This window comes from Lissotriton helveticus, chromosome 1_1, assembly GCF_964261635.1.
Source record: "Lissotriton helveticus chromosome 1_1, aLisHel1.1, whole genome shotgun sequence".
Classification (NCBI taxonomy): domain Eukaryota; kingdom Metazoa; phylum Chordata; class Amphibia; order Caudata; family Salamandridae; genus Lissotriton; species Lissotriton helveticus.
The window spans coordinates 1,311,156,406-1,311,181,146 of record NC_136057.1 but is presented as its reverse complement, the minus strand read 5'-3'; the positions used below and the strand labels follow the sequence as shown (position 1 = coordinate 1,311,181,146).

The window sequence follows — 24,741 nt, the reverse complement described above, 5'->3', positions numbered from 1 at the left end:
AATCTCAGCACACACGATGAGTTCCATTTCTTTGGGGGCAGGTACAGCTTCCAGCACCGGGTCCAAACGCGCCACTAGGGCGCCCAACAGGAGGCAGGTCGGCTGCCAGGTCTCAAAAATCAAGTCAGGGCTTGCTCTCGGTCCTATGATCCCATCTGCTGCTGACAGTAAATGATTGACCTGGGCCCTCACCGTCGCGTGAAGCGCCGCAAGTTCCGCCATTACCATCCGCAAGGAAGGGCCACATTGGGTCCGTTCCGCCAAGTTCCATACGTCCGCAGACATAACGATCCCCACAGAGAGGCGCCTTCTCCGGGGCAGGATACGCCGGAGCAGAAACAAGCCGTGAGGGACGGGCCAGCAGCATGCAGCAACGCGCGGCGGGACCCCCACCCCGGGGCACCAGCGGTGCTAGTGCCGGGCCTCCGGGCCGGGGCCCCCCGCGACGCAGCACCGCGCGCCACCCGCCACCTCACCTCAGGTACAGCACCAGGCAGTAGATGGTTGCAAAGTAGTCCAGAGAAATTTTCAAAAGTTCCAAGGACCGGACCCAACCACTCTCCTCAGTCCGTTGTTGTTCACTTTGGACCCGGGTAGACCAGCAATCGAGTCCCCGGCTTCCAGTCTGGGTTAGGCCTCAAAACAGTTTCGATGTTACTTCACCCCATAACATCAGAAAAATTCCGTGGTCACACCATCGGGGTGCCGACTAGTTCACCCACACGAATCCGGAGCAGGAGATCAGGATATTCGACAGGATAAGCGAGCGTTGGACGGAAGTCAGCGGAGCCGGGAGACTATGCGGCCATCTTGGTTGGTGTCGTAGCTCCTCCGTGGTCACTTCTATTAAAAACATACCAATAGATACAGTTTTTTCTTCATTATCAGGCAGCTAAATATTTATCTAATCTATAGTTAATGGGTGATAGTTATCAAAAATCCTATATTTTAAATGGACATATTTTCATGTTCATTGTGTATCTTTTAATCTAAAAAACAGAGAATCATCTATATAGATTACACATGGCTATATATCTGAAAATACATGGACATCTTCAGACGCGGAAACATGTCAATATCAAACTTAACTCGATATCTAGTGTAGGAAGGTAGATCCCTGACTATGGTTGCCCCCAACTTTTTGCCTGGTGTTTTGCTGGTTTTCTGACTTAGTTGACCTGAGGCCCTGCTATTCAGGACCTCAGGCCCACTGCTCTCTCTGTTAAAATGGATTCCATGTACCCTAGGTACATATCCAATTGGATACTGAGTCACCTTATCAGTCCCTGTACAGTGTACCTTAGGTACCCAGGGCATAGGTGTACCCAGGGCCTACCAGGGGCTGCAGCATGTATTATGCCACCCCTGGCTGGCCATCCAAATCTGACACAACTGGCTGCTTGACAGCTGGGGCAAGGTGGTGTAATCACCCTTTGCTTTAGATATAGTATACCTATATCTAACCCTAAAATGGACACACAGATCTCCTATCAGTCACTCCTATGGCAGGCCTTAACAATCCTGAAGGCAGAGTGCTTGGAATCGTGTGAGATGGTACTCTGGCATGAGCTGAGCCTGTCTGCGGCTTTCGGGATCTATCCCTTAGCCGTTTCCATGATAACGCATACCATATACTCTTAAGTGCATTACAATCCTCGCGGTTATATGCCAACTCTGGTATCGCTTTATCAAAACATGTCGAGTAAGGTGTCATATTGGAATACTAACCTCTCTCCAATTCTGGCGACGGGGTTAGCATTCCACCCTTCTAGAGGGACGCGACATGTTGGTAACCTGTAACCTGTAACCCCGGTTAAAGTCAGACATAGCCTTAGCTCCACAAAATGGATGCTGCCACCGAGACACAAGTCTGCCCTCCTGTTGCTGGGAGTCCTCCCAGCGCAGGAGGCAAGGACAAAGGGTTTCCTGTCAGGGGCGGTGCCAGCACCGTCCCAGACAGGATTTTGTGTATCCTAGGTAGGCAGGGCTTTGGAGGAAGGTGACTGCAAGTGGCACCCCGGTGCTCACTATGCATGGGCCGGCTTGAACCAGTTCCAGGGGCACTCCAGACCCTGAGCTGGGGAAAAGCCCGCCAAAGGAGAGGGGTGTAACCACCCCCCTCCTAGTCCCACCCATAGGGCAGGACTTAGTCGCGTGCCAGCCCCCTTTTGCAGGATAAAGGTAGGAGCAGGCCCCCTTCCAAATTAGATCAATCTTTGAAGCCTGAACCGACCTTCTACACGAAGAACTCAAGACTCTTTTCAAGATTTCTCCCTTGTGACTAAGGAGTAGTCACCCTGCAGCAGCAGGCACCAACCAAGCATCGCGGTTTGTTGCCAGTCTCTCCTTCGGATCAAGACTGCTCCAGCACGACGAGAACCGGCTTCCCTGGCACCTCTGACCTCAACCTACATCATCAGCCCAGCTGTGATCCGTGGGTGCGACGAGACCTCGAGGGACCGGCCATCTTCAGAACTGCACGACGCTTGTCCAGCACGACCACCGAGTGACCCTCGACTGAGTGCTTTGGGATAAGAGAAGCCCCGACCCTGAGCAGCTCCAGCACCAAAGTTCAGCCCCCCTGCATCCACGAGATCTGCGTGGGGCCCTTCTGCTCTTTGCTGCTCACCGCGGTGTCCAGGTCGCTTGCCCGTTGGCTAGTGGCCCCCTCACTACGCTCCACGACGACAAACACTGCTGGTCTGGTTGCTCCAGACTAGCCCTTGCTCCCCTCCAAAAGAGGAGCACCCTGGACCCTCCTGGTCCACTCAAGACGCCATTTTAGGTCCACCGCGTGGGCCTTGCATTTGCCAAGACTTGTTGCCCAATCCTGGGTCCAGCGACGTCAGAAGCAGATATCTTCGTGGGACAGCTCGCACCTCCATCCTGGTCGCCGACAACGCCTCCTGGTCCGAGAGACTGCAGAGCCCAGCAGCGCCCACTCACCTGGTCGAGGTGACTTCGTCCGGTGCCACCCTGGTGCCCACCTAAATCACTGGCTAGTGATTCAGAACTTGGTCCCCTCTGCTTTCAGGTCTTCTTCTTCCCTGATCCAGGCTTGGATCTCCACGAACTTTCTTCACTGGTCGCCTGCCAGCAACTTCTTTCTTCAGGCTCCTGGTTCTTCAACGAGGGTTTCCGACGCAACTTCAACCCTATGCAGCCGCAGCCCCTGGGCTAGGTAAACTGAGTACCCCGGTGCTCCAGCATAGTCCAACACCCTAAGTGTTCGGATCCACTCCCGTTTTCGACCCACCTAGTCGGGTTCGCCCGAGAACAGTAACTTTGCAACTGCTAAGCATCCATAGACTTGTTCCCGCATTACGCGTGAGAGTTCCCACTCTGCACACGGCGTCCCTAGGCCTCCTGCTTCTAATCCAAGGGTTCAGCATTGTAGGCCTAGCGTTTCTACAGTCTAGAAAAGTATTACTTACTTGCTAGCAAGTTCGCATTCCACTTCTTGTGTATATGGTTTTTCGTGCCCCTCGGGCATCTGTGTAAATTGTGCGACTTAAAGTATTTTTATAAGAGTTTTGTTGTGTGCTTAGCTCCCTGACTCATAAAGAGTTCAGGGTAGTCTTGTTAGAAATAAATACACGTTTATTTTTCATAACAACTTGTGTGGTGTCCTTTCACTTGGTGTTCAAGGGGTAATGTGATGGTAAAACAGCTGGCTTAACACGCCCTCTAGAGTCTTAGCCTTAGACTGCTCGTATCCATGCTACTAGGATAGCTGGTCTATAAGGTTGACTTACAACCAATCATCAATAAGGGTTGTCTGGACTGATACATAGTGATCACTAGAATAGTGACCACTGCATATCAGGCCAACTTCTCACATTGGTGAGCAGCGGTTGGGATTTGAGCTTGCTGTTGTTTTACCACGCATATCCTAAGAATATCAGTTGAAAGATCACATAAGTACTGAGGTACATATAACTTAGCTTAGAATACTCTGAGTTCTACTGAACCAGCTGTTGTAGCTCCTAGGGCCTAGCACACCCTAAACTACAACTCTAGCAAGGGATCAGTAGGTAAACATATAGTGTAGGTAAGTGCACCACTTACACCTCACTAGAAAAGCATGTCTACCCAGGGAGAGTCTACTGAGACCCCCCTTGTGGTTATTGACCCTCCACAGGTCAAATCAAGATATGCAGCTCTCAGTTTCCAGGAGATGAGACAAGTGTGTACCTCCAGGAAACTGAAACAGGGGTCTAACCCCACCATTCCCTTTCTGATAGGTCTCTTAGAGACATATGATGCGAGAAAGATTTCTCAGCTAGATGGGAATATGCCAGCCTTAGAGGGTACCTCTGGGGATCCAGACCTCCTTGACACTGACAATGCAGTTGGGGAGGAGGATCAAGAGGAACTCTCTGAGGGTGAGGCAAACAAGGGTCCTGAGTTAGTCAGCAGACTCACTAGGGCCAACTTAGACCTACTTGGGCAAGGATCTGGGGGACCCCCAGTACTGACCCTAATTAGGCCTAACATTGGAGTTAGAAGAGATAGATCTCTTTCTAGGGACTCCATTAGATCTCTGCACTCTAATGCCTCTTCTCAGAGGAGAAGGAACTCTCCCCAGAGGAGATTGACTTCCCCTCAGAGAAGAGAGCATGAAGCAAGGATGAGACAAGCTAAACTGAGGATTGAAAGGGAAGAACTTGCCCTCGCCAAAGAGAAGCTTGCCTTTGCTAGAGAGCAGCAGATGAGTGGGTTAGTTCCCACTGGTGGCAGCAATCTCCCAAGAGATAAAAAGAAGGGTTTAGATACTAAACACCTGACAACGATAGTGCCCCCCTTTAGACAAGGGGATGACATCCAGAAATGGATGGCTGCTTTGGAGAGGGCCTGCACTGTCCAGTGCATCCCCCAAAGTCAGTGGGCAGCTATACTGTGGCTCTCCTTTGATGGCAAAGGTAGAGATAAGCTCCTCACTACTAGAGTTGAGGATGCTAACAATTACCAGGTCTTGAAAAATGCACTGGTTGATGGGTTTGGCTTAACCACTGAGCAGTACAGGTTGCTGTTCAGAGACACCCAGAAAACTCAGTCTCAGGACTGGTCTGACTTTGTTGATTGTGCCACTAAGGCTTTGGAAGGCTGGCTACTGGGTAGCAAGGTTACTGACTTCACAGGATTGTATAATCTTATTATGAGAGAGCAAGTCTTAAATAATTGTCAGAACCAGTTATTACACCAGCACCTGGTAGACTCTGATCTGACCTCTCCACAAGAATTGGGTAAGAGGGCAGACAAATGGGTCAGAACCAGGATTAGGCCCAAGAACCAAGGTGGTGACCAGAAAAAGGAATCAACCAAGCCTCAAGAGAAGGGTGGGAATAAATCTCCAGATCAAACCACATCAGGGCCCCAAAAATCCTCTGAGGGGGGTGGGTCCCAGAATCCTTCTAATAACCAGAAGAAACCTTATTGTTATCCCTGTAAACAGGTGGGTCATTTGAAAACTGACAGCAGTTGCCCCAAGAATAACAATAAGGAGAACATACCCCCAAGTAACATTCCCAAACCTCCTGTTACTACTAGTAGTAATCCCCCAGGTGGTGGGAGTGCCCCCAAGAATTTGGGTGCATTTACTTTGGGAGTTCCTGGAGACTCTGGCCTAACCAGGTCCCCAAACTTAGATCCTCTTGTCTGTGAGACTGGCATGGGGTTTGCCAACTTCACAACTTGTCCCAACACTTTGGGCAAGTACAGACAGGAGCCCCTCATCAATGGTATAAAAGTTGAGGCCTATAGAGATACAGGGGCTAGCATCACTATGGTGACTGAGAGTCTAGTCCCCTCAAGGCAACTTTTACCTGGTGCCACATACCAGGTGACCAATATTGATGGAGTACAGAGAGATCATCCCATGGCAGTGGTCAATCTCAGCTGGGGAGGTGTCACTGGCCACAAGAGAGTGGCAGTGTCACCAATCTTGCCTGTAGATTGCTTACTGGGGAATGATTTAGAGTTCTCAGCCTGGGCTGAAGTAGAACAAGAAACCCATTCTAAAATGGTAAACATCCATGGTAAGGTTAGTGGGGCAGTGATAGCCACAGACCCAGTCCAAGATGTCCTCCCTGAACAGGTCAGGAGGGCTGTGCCAGTCACAGCCCAATCTCAGACAACTTCCTTCCCAGAACAGGTTGTCAAGGCTGTGATGGTCACAGCCCACACCCAAACTGAGCCCCCTCCTGAAAAGGTTGGGAGAGTTGTGATGGCCACAGCTCAAACTCAGACAGATGATAGTGTTGTGAATCCTGAAACTATGGATCACTCCACTCAGACAGAGAGCATTGAGGAGGAAGAGAAATCTCCCTCCCACCAGACTTTAGGAAAGGGTCAGCCTCCTCAGGGAACTGATATGACCCCTTGTGAAGAAACTGCCACAGAGGTAGTCAGGCCTAGCCTGGCAGAACCCCTGATGTCAGTGGACCCTTCCAAGGTGGGACCCAGTCTGGAGCAGGTAACCTGCCCCTCTCTACCCTGCCTCAGGCAGCCCAGGGCTGTAGAGGTCTGGGAGGCCAGTGTTGGACCCCAAAGGGCCCCCTGTCCAAAAGAATCCCCCAATCAGCAGATTAAGGGCACTGAAGCTAGCAGTCCTAGCCAAGTGAAAATAAAACAAACTCCTGAGGGAGCCCCCTTAAATTTAGTTAGGGACCTCCCACAGATGGACACTGTTGGGCACAGCCAGACCTGGGACCTAAGGGCCCCAAACCTGACCTGTCCCTCCAGTAAGCCAAACAGAGGGACCCAACCTCCAGCTGTAGGTAGCCAGAGGTTGACCCTGAGAGCCCAAAACAACTCAGTCTTGGAAAGAAAGGCCTCTATGGTGAAAAATGATTGGAGGAAGCTGAGCCCAAAATTAGTGGAGCCTCACTTCAGTACTCCATTTCAGCACCAGCCTTTTCCTTTGCCAAAACACACCACAGGTAGAGATTCCCTATGGTGGAGACCCTCAGATACCCTTAGGGTGAGGGATTGCTTAGTGGACCATGAGATAGGGGGTAACCATGCCAGTGCTGGTACTTCCTTATATGGCCACTCAGGCAATATAGGCTTACCTGGCAAGGATAGCCTTATCTCCTTTCGTTTGGGGGGGTTATGTAGGAAGGTAGATCCCTGACTATGGTTGCCCCCAACTTTTTGCCTGGTGTTGTGCTGGTTTTCTGACTTAGTTGACCTGAGGCCCTGCTATTCAGGACCTCAGGCCCACTGCTCTCTCTGTTAAAATGGATTCCATGTACCCTAGGTACATATCCAATTGGATACTGAGTCACCGTATCAGTCCCTGTACAGTGTACCTTAGGTACCCAGGGCATAGGTGTACCCAGGGCCTACCAGGGGCTGCAGCATGTATTATGCAACCCCTGGCTGGCCATCCAAATCTGACACAACTGGCTGCTTGACAGCTGGGGCAAGGTGGTGTAATCACCCTTTGCTTTAGATATAGTATACCTATATCTAACCCTAAAATGGACACACAGATCTCCTATCAGTCACTCCTATGGCAGGCCTTAACAATCCTGAAGGCAGAGTGCTTGGAATCGTGTGAGATGGTGCTCTGGCATGAGCTGAGCCTGTCTGCGGCTTTCGGGATCTATCCCTTAGCCGTTTCCATGATAACGCATACCATATACTCTTAAGTGCATTATAATCCTCGCGGTTATATGCCAACTCTGGTATCGCTTTATCAAAACATGTCGAGTAAGGTGTCATACGAATTGGAATACTAACCCCTCTCCAATTCTGGCGACGGGGTTAGCATTCCACCCTTCTAGAGGGACACGACATGTTGGTAACCTGTAACCCCGGTTAAAGTCAGACATAGCCTTAGCTCCACAAAATGGATGCTGCCACCGAGACACAAGTCTGCCCTCCTGTTGCTGGGAGTCCTCCCAGCGCAGGAGGCAAGGACAAAGGGTTTCCTGTCAGGGGCGGTGCCAGCACCGTCCCAGACAGGATTTTGTGTATCCTAGGTAGGCAGGGCTTTGGAGGAAGGTGACTGCAAGTGGCACCCCGGTGCTCACTATGCATGGGCCGGCTTGAACCAGTTCCAGGGGCACTCCAGACCCTGAGCTGGGGAAAAGCCCGCCAAAGGAGAGGGGTGTAACCACCCCCCTCCTAGTCCCACCCATAGGGCAGGACTTAGTCGCGTGCCAGCCCCCTTTTGCAGGATAAAGGTAGGAGCAGGCCCCCTTCCAAATTAGATCAATCTTTGAAGCCTGAACCGACCTTCTACACGAAGAACTCAAGACTCTTCTCAAGATTTCTCCCTTGTGACTAAGGAGTAGTCACCCTGCAGCAGCAGGCACCAACCAAGCATCGCGGTTTGTTGCCAGTCTCTCCTTCGGATCAAGACTGCTCCAGCACGACGAGAACCGGCTTCCCTGGCACCTCTGACCCAACCTACATCATCAGCCCAGCTGTGATCCGTGGGTGCGACGAGACCTCGAGGGACCGGCCATCTTCAGAACTGCACGACGCTTGTCCAGCACGACCACCGAGTGACCCTCGACTGAGTGCTTTGGGGTAAGAGAAGCCCCGACCCTGAGCAGCTCCAGCACCGAAGTTCAGCCCCCCTGCATCCACGAGATCTGCCTGGGGCCCTTCTGCTCTTTGCTGCTCACCGCGTTGTCCAGGTCGCTTGCCCGTTGGCTAGTGGCCCCCTCACGACGCTCCACGACGACAAACACTGCTGGTCTGGTTGCTCCAGACTAGCCCTTGCTCCCCTCCAAAAGAGGAGCACCCTGGACCCTCCTGGTCCACTCAAGACGCCATTTTAGGTCCACCGCGTGGGCCTTGCATTTGCCAAGACTTGTTGCCCAATCCTGGGTCCAGCGACGTCAGAAGCAGATATCTTCGTGGGACAGCTCGCACCTCCATCCTGGTCGCCGACAACGCCTCCTGGTCCGAGAGACTGCAGAGCCCAGCAGCGCCCACTCACCTGGTCGAGGTGACTTCGTCCGGTGCCACCCTGGTGCCCACCTAAATCACTGGCTAGTGATTCAGAACTTGGTCCCCTCTGCTTTCAGGTCTTCTTCTTCCCTGATCCAGGCTTGGATCTCCACGAACTTTCTTCACTGGTCGCCTGCCAGCAACTTCTTTCTTCAGGCTCCTGGTTCTTCAACGAGGGTTTCCGACGCAACTTCAACCCTATGCAGCCGCAGCCCCTGGGCTAGGTAAACTGAGTACCCCGGTGCTCCAGCATAGTCCAACACCCTAAGTGTTCGGATCCACTCCCGTTTTCGACCCACCTAGTCGGGTTCGCCCGAGAACAGTAACTTTGCAACTGCTAAGCATCCATAGACTTGTTCCCGCATTACGCGTGAGAGTTCCCACTCTGCACACGGCGTCCCTAGGCCTCCTGCTTCTAATCCAAGGGTTCAGCATTGTAGGCCTAGCGTTTCTACAGTCTAGAAAAGTATTACTTACCTGCTAGCAAGTTCGCATTCCACTTCTTGTGTATATGGTTTTTCGTGCCCCTCGGGCATCTGTGTAAATTGTGCGACTTAAAGTATTTTTATAAGAGTTTTGTTGTGTGCTTAGCTCCCTGACTCATAAAGAGTTCAGGGTAGTCTTGTTAGAAATAAATACACGTTTATTTTTCATAACAACTTGTGTGGTGTCCTTTCACTTGGTGTTCAAGGGGTAATGTGATGGTAAAACAGCTGGCTTAACACGCCCTCTAGAGTCTTAGCCTTAGACTGCTCGTATCCATGCTACTAGGATAGCTGGTCTGTAAGGTTGACTTACAACCAATCATCAATAAGGGTTGTCTGGACTGATACATAGTGATCACTAGAATAGTGAGCACTGCATATCAGGCCAACTTCTCACATCTAGGACACTGATTTTTTCCTACATTAGTTGTTTTTTGGTCAGAGAGTGACAAGAAAGGAATCAAGGAAGAATAACCAGGTTAAAAATAGGGGTGAGAGACGGTTAAACTCAGGAGTGACACAATTAAATTTTAAAAAATATAGTTTAGAAAGATTTTTTAAGAAAAGTAAGTTTTGGGTCCGTAACCTATCAAAAGAACCAGAATGAAGAGTAATTTAAAATGTCAACTGGTTATGTTTAAACTAGATATATATTTTTACTTACTACAAAATCTGTATCGGACAAAGCGTCTGTGTTGAAGACATGATTACGGCATGCGAATGAAGTAAATCACAAGAGGTGTGTGGGATTTCAGTTGGTGGTGCATCATGTAATGGTATGTCCATAAAATGTCTATGAGGTGTTTACATGGTTTTCTTTTCCCAATTTACTTTTATTTTGAAGTGCTCATAAGGTCTGAGTCCTGAGGAGAACCTGAAAGAAAAAGGGTTCAAAACGCGTCAACAGTTGTTTCACCAACTAAATGCATTATAAATCATTAATACTGGAGCTCAGTGATGCTAGTGGGTTTAATGCTACAAGAGCAGTAAATTCTCTCTGAGTTACAGGCACTGTTTAGTTTCAACCCATTTTGGGGCCCATTATGATGTCGGGCGGATTGCCTCCGCCAGGCTGGCGGTAGCCACCGCCGGCCTGGTGGAGGCAATCCGCCCAACACCTATGCCCGGATTCCCCCCCGCCGTATTAGGATGGTGGGGGGGAGCGCGGCGGACGGAAAGGCCGTCCGCCGCTTTGCCGCCGCGGTCGCTAGGCGACCGCGGCGGTAATGGAATAATATGGTGGCGGTGTCCAATGGACACCGCCAGCCATATTACAATGGCCACTGAGAGGTGCCTTTCCACGGCGACAATGCTGCCACGGAAAGGCAGTCGGTGTGTGCTGCGGGGGCCCCCTGCGGGGCCCCCAAGTGATGCTGGTGTAGGGGGAGGAAGGGGGGGTACCTATGCTACCCCTCCCACATTTGCATATGCAAAGCGGCAGGCACCGCGCGGTGCCTGCCGGTTTGCACATGCAAATGCGTGCACGATTGTTTTGCATTGTGGCGGGCGGTGCAGAGTGTACCGCCCACCACAATGCAAAACATGGAGGACGTGCCCGCCACAGTGGCGGGCACATCCTAGTTTCCCCTACGGCACCCCCGCCCTTATGGCGGGCGGTCCCGTTCTCCGTTCATCCTAATGAGCCCCTTAGTTAGGAGCCACGAATGATGTAACAAGATAAACGTATGCTAAGCTCCTAAAGGGCCACAATAAAAACATGAAATACATGGGCACCTTAAACCTTGAAGTGTTTTATAATATTGTGTCTTTTTGTGCATATCTGATTGTGTTTTTGCTTTACATGGATTGTAATGACTATGCACTTGTATAATTGTTTTTCATCTATGTTTGTGCTGTATATGTAAAAACATGTGAAATTGTTTTTTGATTGTATACACTGACTTCAAATAAAATTGGATAAATGGTGATCACAGTGATTCAGTTGTGTTCTCATGAATAAAAGTGAGTTTGTAAATGTGTCAGTACTGGCATGTATGGTGTTGTTTGAGTTTCACTTTCTAAAAGTGGCAATTTCAAACATGCAATTTAAAAACTAACCTCACCGAAAGATTTACTTTTAAATGTTGAGGTCAGGCACCCCAAACTCAAATCTCTATCAGCTTCTATTCGTAAATTACACTTAAAAGATAATTCAAGGCACTCCCCATGTTACTCTATGGAAGAGATAGTCCTTGTAATAGTGAAAAACAAAATTAGCAGTATTTTCCTGTTAGGACATGTAAAATACAACAGTACATGTACTACCTTTTAAATACACTGCACCCTGCCCATGAGGCTGCCTTGGGCCTACCTTAGGGGTGCCTTTCATGTATTAAAAGGGAAGGTTCGGGCCTGGCAGTCGAAATGTCAGTTCAAAACTGCATACACAGACACTGCAGTGGCAGATCTGAGATATGTTTGCAGGGCTACTCATGTGGGCGGCAGAAACATTGCTGCAGAGCCCACCCACTAGTAGCATTTGTTTACAGGCCCTGGGCACACCTGGTGCACTTTACTAGGGACTTACTAGTAAAACGAATATGCCAATCATGGATGAACCAATCACCAATACAATTTACACAGAGAGCATATGCACTTTGGCACTGATTAGTAGGGGTAAAGTGCCCAGAGTCCTGGAGCCATCAGAAACAGGTCAGAAAAAAATAGTAGGAAGAAAGCAAAATGTTTAGGGATAACCCTGCAAAAAGGTCCAGATCCAATAGAAAGAAAAGATTGAACCAGTTCAGTAGGAGTCGTTTTTACCGGGCCCAGATGAGAGTGAAAATAAAACCTTCCCTCACCTCCGGTAGGTTGCTACACCAAACGGACAGCAGACAACATTTGGGTGCTGCTGAGTCTATTCAGCATATTTCAGAAGCAGTACTGAATCCCTAAGTTGTCCTGCACTGACTGGCCATTAGCAAGCTGCTCTCAGCTCAGTGGCTTTAAAATTAAGGAGAAACGTTGTCCGTAATATGATCAGTTATGGATAATGCCTGTCCTATTCTGTCAAGATGCAACCTATGACACCACTAGAAGGTCTGCTACGGAACTGCTGTATGGGAGAAAATTACTTACCTGCTTTCATAAGAAAAGTCTGCCAGTCCATTCAGCCAGAAAGAAACCCAGACAAAAGAAAAATAGACACATGACTGAGTATGGTGACAGTAGGAGGAGGCCAACACGACCTTATTATATCTGTCAAGGAGACACTGTGCTAGACAAATCAAAAAGCTTTCTCAAGGATGACCCTCTATCATAACTCCTGTCAAGAGAGTTATGATCACAGTGTGGAGAGGTGGTCACACTATAAAGAGATCATTTCATATTTCCATGCTCTTAATGGTGATGCTTGAATTGCATGATCAGAAGAAGATGAAGTGGAAACTACTCTGGAAGATGCCTGAGGATCATCTGCCCATAGAAAATATCCAAATTGAACTTTCGTCAAGAGAAATGTCCTCTCTCACTAGGAGACCATTTTCCACTACAGGAACTTACTCTTCTTACACTGTATTATCCACTGTGCCTGTCTCTGTTTCAGAATTGGGGTCAAATCTATCATAGTATCAAGTCAGACTTCTTAGAGTGTCATCATAGCCATGGACTGATTATCCTGATTTGTCAGTGAAGCCAGGCGAGGAAGTAAGAATGCCATGGCAATGTGCTCAAAGCCTGTGAAGCCTGGCAATGCACATCTGGTTTCTAATCACAAGACCTCAGAAGTTGTCCGAGGGGGGGAACTAGAGCCAAGGGGTGTTAGGAGAGGCAGCCTCCAGGCAAATATCTTTACCACAAATGAGCCGCTCCTAGTAAAATGACCTAAATGCTAGAGTGAAATAGTGTTAATTTGTGAGTGTAGGCATCTCACAAAAAGTGAAAGACTGGTCTCACACACCACCTGGTGTCATGCTTCATCATTGACCAGTCCTCGCCCTCTAAAAACTTGGTTTGATAGAGGGCGGGCATACATCTGGAGACAGGGATGCACTTCTAAAACTAAGTGGGGGCCCTTGCAAGAAAGTGAGTTGAAGTTAAAAAGCCATTACAGATGTCATACTTGTTTTAATGTAACTAGCATCTGTATGGTGTTTAAAAACAAAGGTCGGTGTAATGGGGATTGTTACTGTCCCTCCACCGTACTATACATGGTCATCATGTTTCTGCCTGTTGGCACCAATAGGGGTCCGTGGCATTCGTCAGGGCCTATACTATTTAAATGGGCTCCGCCATTACCGTGGTATACAGGTGAGGGTTCCACTTGGTGGTGAGGAAATATTGCTTGCCTCCGCATATGCGATACAATTAAACGCCCTAACAGATTGGACCTACTTGCCCCAAAGGAGAGTAAGGAGGGGAGACTCCGTAGGTTAAGTGTGTAGGTGAGGTAAAAATCCCACCTCTACACCTGCATCCGGTTTCCTTGCTTCCACATCTGGTACCCATGCTCATAGACGCATACGTCAGATGTGAGGGCATGGACGAAGACAGACAGCAGCAGATTGGTGGGGTACACATAGAAGACATAATGCAACTTAGCACCAGTGGAGATGAAGCATGCTTTGACCACAACCCTAACAGAAGCCAATAAATAGTTAATAAAGTTAAGGATTGTTTGCATGATGTCAAGAGTCAGGGTATGTTTATTTGCCTAGTACACCTGGTACTCTCAGGGACTCTCTGAGATTTCTGCCCTGACTCTTTCGGAGAGTGATGGCCCTGTCTCTTCCATAGACAGAGAGCCATGTCCTAGACACCAATAAAGGGGCCTCCTAAGAAAGCTCACCCCTATCACTGTCATTGTCCGAAAGTTCTGGCCAGAGCACCCTCACAAAGTGCTGGTCAGAGGGTGATGCCTCATACATTCTAGAGAAGATCACCCTCACCCTCCAAGAGAGCCCTACTGATGCCAAACCCAAGCATCCCTAACTTAGAGATGCCTATCCGGGATACTCCGATAAAGAGAAACATCTGCTCCTGACACCTTCACAGGGGGTTGCCACTGGCACTCTCAAAGAAGGTCCTCCCGTAGGCAGGAGAAGCTAACCCCTTCCTGGCATTCTCGGTGTGACCTAAATGGTTACACTCCCGGAGATCACTAGAAGACAGTCTTTTTTTTGTAATGATAGCCTCAAGTAGTATGAAAGGTGGTGGCCATAGTCAGAGAGGTGGCGGGGTTGTGGAAGCCTCCCATTTTTGTAGCCATCAGAAAAATCAATAATGCAATCATTTTGCCCTGGGAGATGTGGAATTGTTTTAACTTTATATTTCTAGCACTAATAATAATGTGTGATATGCAATTTTGCACATGAGTCTGCTTAAACAGACTGGATTAGTATAGAAGCAATTGAAACAATGTTCACATGATATAAGGAGGTGAATTTATTAATGTGTTTTAGTTAGGCCACATCTGTATAAATCTCCATTTTAAACAAGATGGATGCCATCTTTGTCACTCTCTCCTGTTTCTCATCCTGCACACGTCCTCAACCTACATGCATCACAGAAAACAGTAAGTTGATGACATAATGGTTTATTTCCATTGCAGTAGTTGCTTTGCTAGTATTAAACTTGGTATGATGCGAATGTAAGATTGCAACTAGTCTCTATCTTGTTTGTTTCTTCAATTCATTGAAAGAAAATATTACTGTCTAAATGTTTCATATTTGTTTGAACTTCTCTCTGTAACATCAGCATAGGGAGCGTTGAATGGGTTTTAAAAAAATGCTTATATATTAATGCTTATATGTTAAGGTAATGATGTGCGTTAATCTTGTGTTCCAATTTGCTAAATAAGTGATACACTTGCTCACAGTACTATGATTCTGCAGCTTTTCTAATTTACTATGCAGGAATGTAAATAAGAACCTCCGTGTTTAGGGATGAGCCAGAGGAAGACTTTCCTATTCTAATTGGGATGCTGCCCAAATTCATTCTGACTTTGCTGCTCACTGATAGTTAGAAGATTTTCTAATTTTGATATACTCTGTATATCTTTACATCTGAGAGCCTTCATGCTCCAAGGCCTGATTTAGATCTTGGTGGACAGGTTACTCCTTCACAATGGTGACGGATATTCCATCTGCCAAAATATAAATCCCATTATATCCTATCAGATTTATATTTTGGTGTATGGGATATCCATCACCGTTGTGAGAGGGTAATCAGTTAGCCAACATTTTAATCAGGCCCATAAACTCTATACTGCTTATGAATTTTTGTAAGAAAACTTTAACTTTTCATTGATCTGGAATTTAATTATTGAGTGGACCCCATTATTTAATTAACTGTTTTACTCTGCTAATTGATGCTTGGGGAGGTACCTTAACAAAGGGACTGCCTAATCAGTTTGAGATTTAACACCATCTCTGATCCAGTAAACTGTGGGAGTACCAACTGAACTGAGGTACATTTTGGGGTATCCAAATTTTGGAAACGGTTTTGCTCCCACAGTGGACAATACGATAAGTATTGAAACTGTGTAAAGTGTAAATCCTCCACACAGCTTGTATATATATGATGACTCAATGGTTCCAAGCCTGCATGTCAAATTTAAGGGACAAAATGAAGTGGCTGAAGTCTGAGTGCTGACCTTTGGGCAAGAGTTATTAAAGACAAGCAGTCAAAGCTAGGATCATGTAGGATAGTATGGAGTGGGTTCCATGAACGGAGATTACCATCCAAGCAACCATCGTATTTTGCCTTGCCTCTTTGCCGTAACACAAAGTTATACCCTAATATGCAAAACGTGGTGAAGTACCCGAAGAGTTCCCTACCTTGTGGTGCAATTGCCCATTACTCAGCACCAACTCTCTTTGAGATCGCATTACAGGTATTCAATGGCCAAGAGGAGCTCTCCTAAATCACACTTCTAATACTGCATAGGTTGAAGGGGCCGACTGGAGGCCTGTGTCTTTGTAGCATCATGCAAGTTTTTGCTATGTACATCCCATTTTTTGTGCTTGCTAACCACCTGTGTTCCTTTTCTTAGGACCCTGTTTTGTAAGTTTCTTTCCTCATTTGCAGAGCTCTTCTTCAAGGCAGGTCTCCTTCCACCATTTTTCAAACTACCCTCATCTTTTGTTTGGTTAGAATATGTTGAGTACCCTCCCCCTACTTCTGCGCATTGGAGAGGATAAAAGCTAGTGGCTAGGAGCCCAATTCATAAAACATGTTGGCCACGTTAGGTCATTAAAATAGCCAAAAAAAGTGTAATGTGGGGTGGAAATGTCAGGTCCTTCTTCACAGAATCAGGATTTTCAGACCTTTACACTGACAGATGGAAGCTATAACCTTTTAAAACCTTACAGTAAGGCATATCTACAGTTGAAGGGCAAGGCTAAGGATCTTCCCATGGAAGGGGAAAAACAAGAGGCCAATTGAGAGTGTTTGTAAAATCTACACATTTGTAATGCTGTGGGTATTTGTCATCAAAGCCACAGGATGGAAATATTGTGCACCATAGGTGTGAAAAATACCCCCATATTTCCTCTGGTGTGAACAAAAAGATTTTGAAACTAAGGGATATATTTTCTAGGTGTAGAAAAAAGGTTAATCTGTATTAGCTACTTGGTCCTAAAGATAAACCTGTGGATTTTATGCAAGCAGAAAACCCATTAATTTAGTTTAGGCATTCAAGGAAAAATATAGTTTTTTCTGTAAACTTAGGAGTATGTATGCCCTTGGGTTTGGGAATCCATATTTGTGGAGAAGTGTGGCTCAGGGGTTAGAGGCAGCAGACCCGGAAGCTGAGATCGGTCCTGGACCAGGGTTCAATTCCCCGCCTCGGCGGGTCTTGGGCTAAAAATTCCACAGACTCGATAATTCTCGCCCCGGTGCCTCCTCGACTCACGGGTTCACACTGTGCGACTCTGGGCAATAGCTTGCTTAATCTCCACAACGGCCCCTCGCGGCGGGATGCCTGACTTTCACCTTGTGGATACCCTGCTATCTCACAGGGGAATACCAGGACTGGTTCCCTAAGCAAGCGCCGGGAAACCCACTGCGGGTAGCTGTGCGCTATATAAGCTCAACTACATTTACATTTACATTTACATAAAAGGAGTAACTTTAGGAAAATCTATTTTGAATTTTTTGCTTTTTATCAATAAACCCCAAATTTGTTAGCAGTTTAGCATTTAACTTAAATTAATATCTGAATATAAAATGTATATTTAATTAAATTTAACATAGCTTAACAACCTTTTTTAAACTTTAAAATTAATGTACCATCATTTTTTATTAGAAATATATTTAAATTATATTTAATTAGTTTTATACATTACTTTTAATAAGGTTTATGCATATAACATTTATATGTTTTTACTTTAGTCGGAATTTTATTTTATAATTTAAACTTTAGAGAAAAAAATTATTTAATGCTTAGGCTGATGAACTTTTACATTTTTACCTATGCTTTACTGTACCTAGATCTCTGTCCTGGGAGCAGAGGGCTCCACTCAGATGTGAAAGTTACTAGTTGTAACTTTAAACTATTAGTATATATGTTTTAAATAATTATTTACATTACATAAAAATTTATTTGATAAAGAGGAATTAATAAAACTCCCACCCACAGTAGTTTGTGTTGACTTACCATGTATTAAAAATTACAAAATGTTGTATATAGAAGTGATTTTAAATTATTTTTAAATTAAAAGGTTATGAAAATATCTTCTCATTAAATTATATTTATTTAAAACAAATATTTATTTTGTAAAATTTAATTTATGTATACACCAGGATGGAGCCAAACTCGTGGGTGTAAATTTACTACAGCTAAAAATGAGCAGTAGTAAGTCCTGTACCATATTTGGCCAACCACTGATACTGGAAAACCTTCCTATAGAAAATAATGGAGGCAGTGCCGGTGTTTGGCCATGTTTGGTGCTGGGCTTACTCCAGCTCTGAGCTGGAGTACATTTACAACTGTTTGGGTCCTTTTTGGCTGTAGTAACTTTAGAAGCTAAGTTTGTGAATAGGAATAGGCTTACTCTTTAGTGGGTGGATGAACGTCACTTTCATTAACCCTTCAATTTTGTACTATGTATTACACATTTTCCAGCAAACCAAGAAAGACAGACAAAGAAAGTGACCTGTGAAGTATTTATAGTTGCTCTAAACAAAGACAATGTGATCGCCAGTCACATATAAAATGAACACTTTTTACTTGTCCCAGAGCAACTATAAATACCTCATAGGTCACTTTCTTCCTCTGTCTTTCTGTAAGCGGAATATTCGCCCCGCTTAGCTATCCACTGGTAGGCCTGCCTCGGAAAAGCAATGAGGTAAGTATTACAATGTCTAAACTTAGATATACAATGTAAAAAATGCAACAACAAAAAATATATAAAAAGGAAATCCAAGTCTTTTTCTCATTCTTTCTGTTGTCCTAGTATCACCTCCGTTCCTTATTTTAGCTTCCTTGTTTTCTTCCTCTTTTCTCCCTCCATCTCTCTCTCTCTCTCTTGTAAAGCTCTTATCTTCTTAGTCTTTGCCAAGTACTATTTTTGTACCTTCAACTGTCGGACTTTATATTGTTTCCTTTCTCTAGATATCTTCCTTTTGGTATTTCTATTCTAATAAAGAAAAACAACATACAGAAGGACAGTCACTTTCCTTTGTTCATGGTTCCCAGCTTAACCTGTAGGAATGTGGCCATAGGAACAAGATAAGCTATACTATTTTCGAAATGTTTCTGGTGTCTTGCTTTCTATCCTGCTTTGTTTTTCCCATCCCTCTTTCTACTTTCCCTCTGTTGTTCTGATGATTTTAACTTTTTGCACAACTAACACCATCAAGAACAGCCACAGAAACGTTGTAACTGTGGCTGGTACAATTAGTTACACCTATGGACAGGCAGGTACCACAAATCCTCTGACCAAATCTCTTCTCGCTTGTCTTCCTCTTTCTCGTCCTCACTCCACATCCATGCATCTGCGAGTCATACTGGGATTATGGCAGCAGCTTGCTATTTACTCCTTCAGTGTTCCCAGTAATCATCTGTACTGAGTGAGGTGAAGAAAGTTGTGCTTTTCTGTGTTGGTGTCATTCCCACTACTATTTTCCCGCTCCTCCATGTCTCCTTCTGTTAGAAATCCATTGGTCCTTTCTCCATGTTTATATCTGTTGAGCCTGCCTTCTTTCCTCCCCTTAGTCTTCCCATGCTACCTTAATTTCCCATATATAGTTCTTCTTTCAATTAAGCATGTTTGATTTTGTAGTGTTTCTTATATTTCAGGATGGTACAATCACACCACCCACTAGCTTGCACAGGGCATAATTGTGACAGCCCCAGACACCCTCTTTAGAACACTTTTGTGACCAACGGAAGATCAGAAATGGACTGGACTTGCTGTCTGTGGCATGAAAGGGGCTGGACCTGCTACTGTTTGTACCCAGGACAAAGAAGTGGATTCCGATGGTCAGTTGGGTGACCTTGTGTGGCTACAGGGAGACACCAAACTGCAGGAGGTTTTTCCTGAAAGTAATCATCTGACCAGTGGCAACTCGACCTGGACACTGGACTCTGCTGTTGGCCTCTGCCTGACATCCTGCAAGCTTTCAAGCGCTTAACTAGAGGTCCTGAGGGGCCCAAATAAGTGTACATATGTGGTTGGTTGGGATTTAAAAGACTAAGACAAAAGGCAAAGTCTTTGACAAGGGTGAACTTGGTTGATGTATCTGATCAGCACTCTTTCACAGCAGGCTTTAAATTGCACCTAGATCGTGTTCTACCGCAACCATTAACTATCATTAATGCTTTGTGCTTTTTTGTGATTGTTCCTCGAGCTGAGCAGTCACCCAGCCGAAAGACTAATCCAGTTTCTTACAGCTTCCATCATATTTCCAGTACATTTTCTTAACATGAGGCAGGGTTTGCTCCGCAAGTAAGGACTCAGATGAGGTCAGAGGATATAGGGATACTTCAAACAACAGGACATGATTAGGAGACGCTCAAGTCAGATGCAAAAATGATTGCACCAGAAAGGGCCGGGCCCATATGTTTCTAGACCTGTCCTAGAATTACAATGCTATGCTTCTTTTTAGCGGCATGAACGCGTAGAAGGGAGAAAATTTGCTATTATTGCCAATCAAATCAACAAGAAATTCTCTGGACACATAGTAACCACAGACACCTACGTAAGGTTAGTTAATTTATTACAGTGCCAGAAACAACTGAATATAGAGACACCTCAAGATGAGCATATTGAAATACATCGGAAGCCAAATCTGTGTATCCAATTGAGGAGTTGTAGCATAAACAAGACAATTAGTTCAAGAAACAGGATGCAGAGGGTCAGAAAGCATAAGTCCGGATTTCCCTGCATTGAGGGTTGGTGAGTAAAAAGCATTAATATATCCCTACTCTAACGCTAAGTGACATCCCTACTTCAGCATCTTCAGACAGGAAAGTTAAAAGGTGTCAATCTGTGGAGTCTCCCTAAGACGTCTCTCCACAGTTGATGGATCATGTAGCATAAAGCTACTGAAACAGAGCTTGCTCTAAGATGCTCCCTCTACATAGGCAATAGAAGAAGTAGTGGGCACTTTCCCTGCTCCCAACAGTACATTATTTCAGGTATCCTTCCCAAGAGTCTTTGCGGGTCACGCCATCTGCTCCGAGTACGATCTTAAAGGTAGCTTGCCATGGGATAACAGTGTTCTTGATTTGCAACAAGTTGGCCTTGGTTCCCAGGTCTTCTCCCATGTGAAGCACATCAGCCTTCCCTTATCGACTTGAGTTGACGATGTAACTTCTCTCCTTGCCAATAAAACTAAGACATTATTCTTGGTAACAAAAGCGCTTCATTCACCTGCAACACAAAACATGAGAAAGAACAAATTCCACAACACACATGAAATGCAGCTATTAATTCTAAAGCAAGGGTTTTCAGGGAAATGTATTTCAGGCCTACAAGATTCAGCTAACGTAAGAAACCAGCATATGAACTTTACGAATTTGCAGAGGAAAATAAGGCACATTCAATGAATACATTTCCCTACATGTAAAATGACATGATTAATAAAAAAATGTAGTCCATGAATAGATGTTAATTTCACAACACGAGATGTTAATGTTTGCAACTAATTACATTCACTTTCTACGTTACTTCTTCATGCTACTTTTCAAAGCCTAGGCATATCACGTTTCATGTTAATACTGTTCAAAATTCTAACACTTCATGTTATTACACGGAAACATGAATGCGGGGGCGCTCTACACTTGTGATTATAATACACCCCTACAAATAAATATGGTTTCCTCTAAATCACACCAATATAATCTGACACAGAATGTGATAATGAACGGATTTAACATATTTAAGAGTCACTGAATCAGTGCTTGATTCGACCAGGTGATTTCTGGTGCTCAGAACAGACACTTACTCATCAACACTGGCGTATTTCATGAGAACCAGTTAAGGACACATTCATTTACAGGGAAATTAAGTGATTTGCCCAGAATAACAGGATATTGACCTGACACCAGACTCAAACCTGGCTCCCTAGCTCCGAAATCAGCAGCTCTAGTCATTACACCACATCCTCTCCCCACTTTCATGGTAAGTATTTGGTCCTGTATTAGCTGGCGCTAACAGGAGAAATGGGCTGGTGCAAGCTGCCGCCTTACGAAAGCCCCGGCACTGTTTTTTTTACAATTTAACCACTGCACTGAATTAAAACACCACTGTTAATTGGAGTATGTATGTATGTTTATTCAATATATTAATCACTCTATATTTTAGAGACATAAAATTAAAATCTAACACGTCACTACATACGTAATAAAATGCAGATTTGAAGTAAAGTCAGCCAACACGTGCTTCACAGCTCCACAGGCTGCATTATGAAGCAGTTGGAACTAAAAGCGTATTTTACCAGATTATGGGGCCTATTAGGATGGCGGACGGACCTGCGTCCGTCCGCCACTCCAGAGGAGGAGGGACCGTCCGCAGGGGCAGCGGCGGTCCCTCCGTGCCAATTAGGATGTGCCCGCCACCCTGGCGGTCACATCCTGTATTCTTAACATTGCGGCGGGTGCTGCTTGAAGCAGCACACGCCACAATGTTAAAAAAATGCATGTTTACCTTTGCATACACGAAGCTGCAGGCACTGCGTGGTGCCTGCCACTTCGTGCACGCAAAGGCAGGGGGGTATCAGAGGTACCCCCCATGTGCACCCCCCACCCCCCCTTCACCCCTGGGGGCCCGCAACGGGCCCCCGAAGACAACACCGTATGCCTTTCCACGGCGTAAATACCGCCGTGGAAAGGCATATGACCGCAGCCATCCTAATATGGCTGGCGGTGTCTGATAGACACCGCCAGCCATGTTAGTGCTTTTCCACCGCGGTCGGAAGGCGACCGTGGTGGAAAAGCGGCGGACGGAAAATAGATCCCCCAGCCATCCTAATCTGGTGGGGGGACTTTTTCCAGTCCGCAGAGGATAATCCGCATCCTCCGGGCCGGCGGTGGATTCCGCCGGCCCGGAGGATGCGGATTATCCGCAATCATAATCGGCCCCTAAGTATGAAAACGCTATTAGTGCCTTCAGAGTTATGCGGGTGTGGGGGGCCACGGGTGACGCTTGGGGGAGGGGAGATCGGAATTAATCAAATCATTTTTAAAAAACTCACCTCGAGCCCGGGTCCCGCGTCTTCTCCCCTCCCGCTCACCTGCTCTCCTGCCTCCGACAGCAACAGGAAGCAGACAGCCAGGCTCCCTCCACAAAGCCAATTCCAACGCAGAAATTGCAGCTTTGTGATTGGTCCGAGTGCCGTGATATGCAGGCTGTAGTGCAGCCTGCATGGAGAACAGGAAAGTACGCATGACTGGTTGTGGCTGACCAAGCAGTGATTGAGCACTTTGGAGTGGGCACACCACTCCTCCTCTGGGTTGTGTGTTGGAACAACGAGTTCCTATACAATGACTTGCTTAACAATGTAGTCTCTACAACTACCGCATTTTAACCATGAATTGCTTTACCACGCATTCCTTTACCACACATTTTCTGGTAAAGGCATGCATGGTAAACAGCTATCCGTGGCTAAGCTTACCACTCCTCCCTCTCCACCTGAGCCCTAAATACACCCCCATGCTACCCCTAACCTCCCACACTCCCTAAAAACTACTCCTAACCCTCACCCCAAAAAACTACCCCGAAACCCCACCCCTAAAAACTAAGCCGAACCTTCCCACCCCCTAAAAACTACCCCGAACACCCCACCCCCTAAAAACTATCCCGAACCCCCACCCCTTAAAAACGATCAGATCCCTTCCTACGCCCTAAAAACTACCCCCACTTCCCCTAAAAACTGCTTCTAAACCCCCACCCCCTAAAACCTACCCCAAACCCCCACCCCCTAAAAAAAACTAGCCCGATCCCCTCCACTCCCTAAAACCTAGCCTGATTCCCCATCCCCTAAAACTACCCCGAACCCCCAACCCCATCTTACCTGTCATATTCTTCCCGACGCTCCTCTCTCCCCGCCCATCTTAAACAGTAGATCGACTTGCCTTAACCACGCACATGCGCAAAGTCGTTATTCAGGCAAGTCGTTTTTCCGCTAGCGGTGTTCCGGAAGTCGTGGCTTCGGGCCTCATTGTTCCGGATGTTCCCCTTCCCCTGCCTTGCTCGGAGAGCAGAGTAGCCCCGCTACCCCCACAGCCTCCCCCTACCAGCCCCGCCTACCGCAAAGCAGCAGGAAAGGAAACATAAAATGACAGTAACTCTAAAGCAGTGGGGAGATGACCCTCAGCCATAGCGGAGGAGCCGCCCCTGAGTTAGTCCTCTTAACTATGCTTGGTGAGTCAAATAATTAAGGAACAGTGCTTCAGGGCTTGACCCATTATAACAACATATAGGCAGAGGAGTCGAGGAACATCAAATATAAACATGGCTCAGCAAATAATTGCAAACCCTACCTAAATGGACTAGTTGTTTTCAGGCCCTCTATCTCTCAGCTCTTTTTTTATTGCCTTTACCTCCTACTCTTCGCCTTTATTTTGACATTTCAGCGGCAGGGGAAGTACAGGGTCTCTTAGATTGGGGCGCCATCTAGTGGTTATATGCACGCATTATTTGTTAAGAAGGCACAGATTCTGCAACACAGACCGTATAATCATCGCACAACACTAAGTCACTAATTACTATTCTTACATTAAATGAATTGTTGATCATACTTATTAAACGTTAGCAACTGCAATTTTCTACTTTGCGGTTGGCTTTTTGCTTTTCACGGGCAAGGTCGTACGAAATATATACGCCGTGCTGGAACTGGAAAAGAT

At 46.3% G+C, this 24,741-nt stretch overlaps 1 protein-coding gene across 1 annotated transcript in view; it reads right to left on the bottom strand.

Annotated features, from left to right (window-relative positions):
• Window positions 1–23,987, bottom strand: part of LOC144823203 (serine/threonine-protein kinase N2-like) — a 643,207-nt gene extending 619,220 nt beyond the window's left edge. Inside the window, exons 1-2 of the mRNA XM_078681534.1 lie at window positions 23,910–23,987; window positions 23,091–23,256 (exon numbers count right to left, since the gene is read on the bottom strand). The gene's annotated coding sequence lies outside the window, so the exon portion shown is untranslated. The remainder of the gene's footprint in view (window positions 1–23,090; window positions 23,257–23,909) is intronic.
• Between the last annotated feature and the right edge of the window lie 754 nt (window positions 23,988–24,741).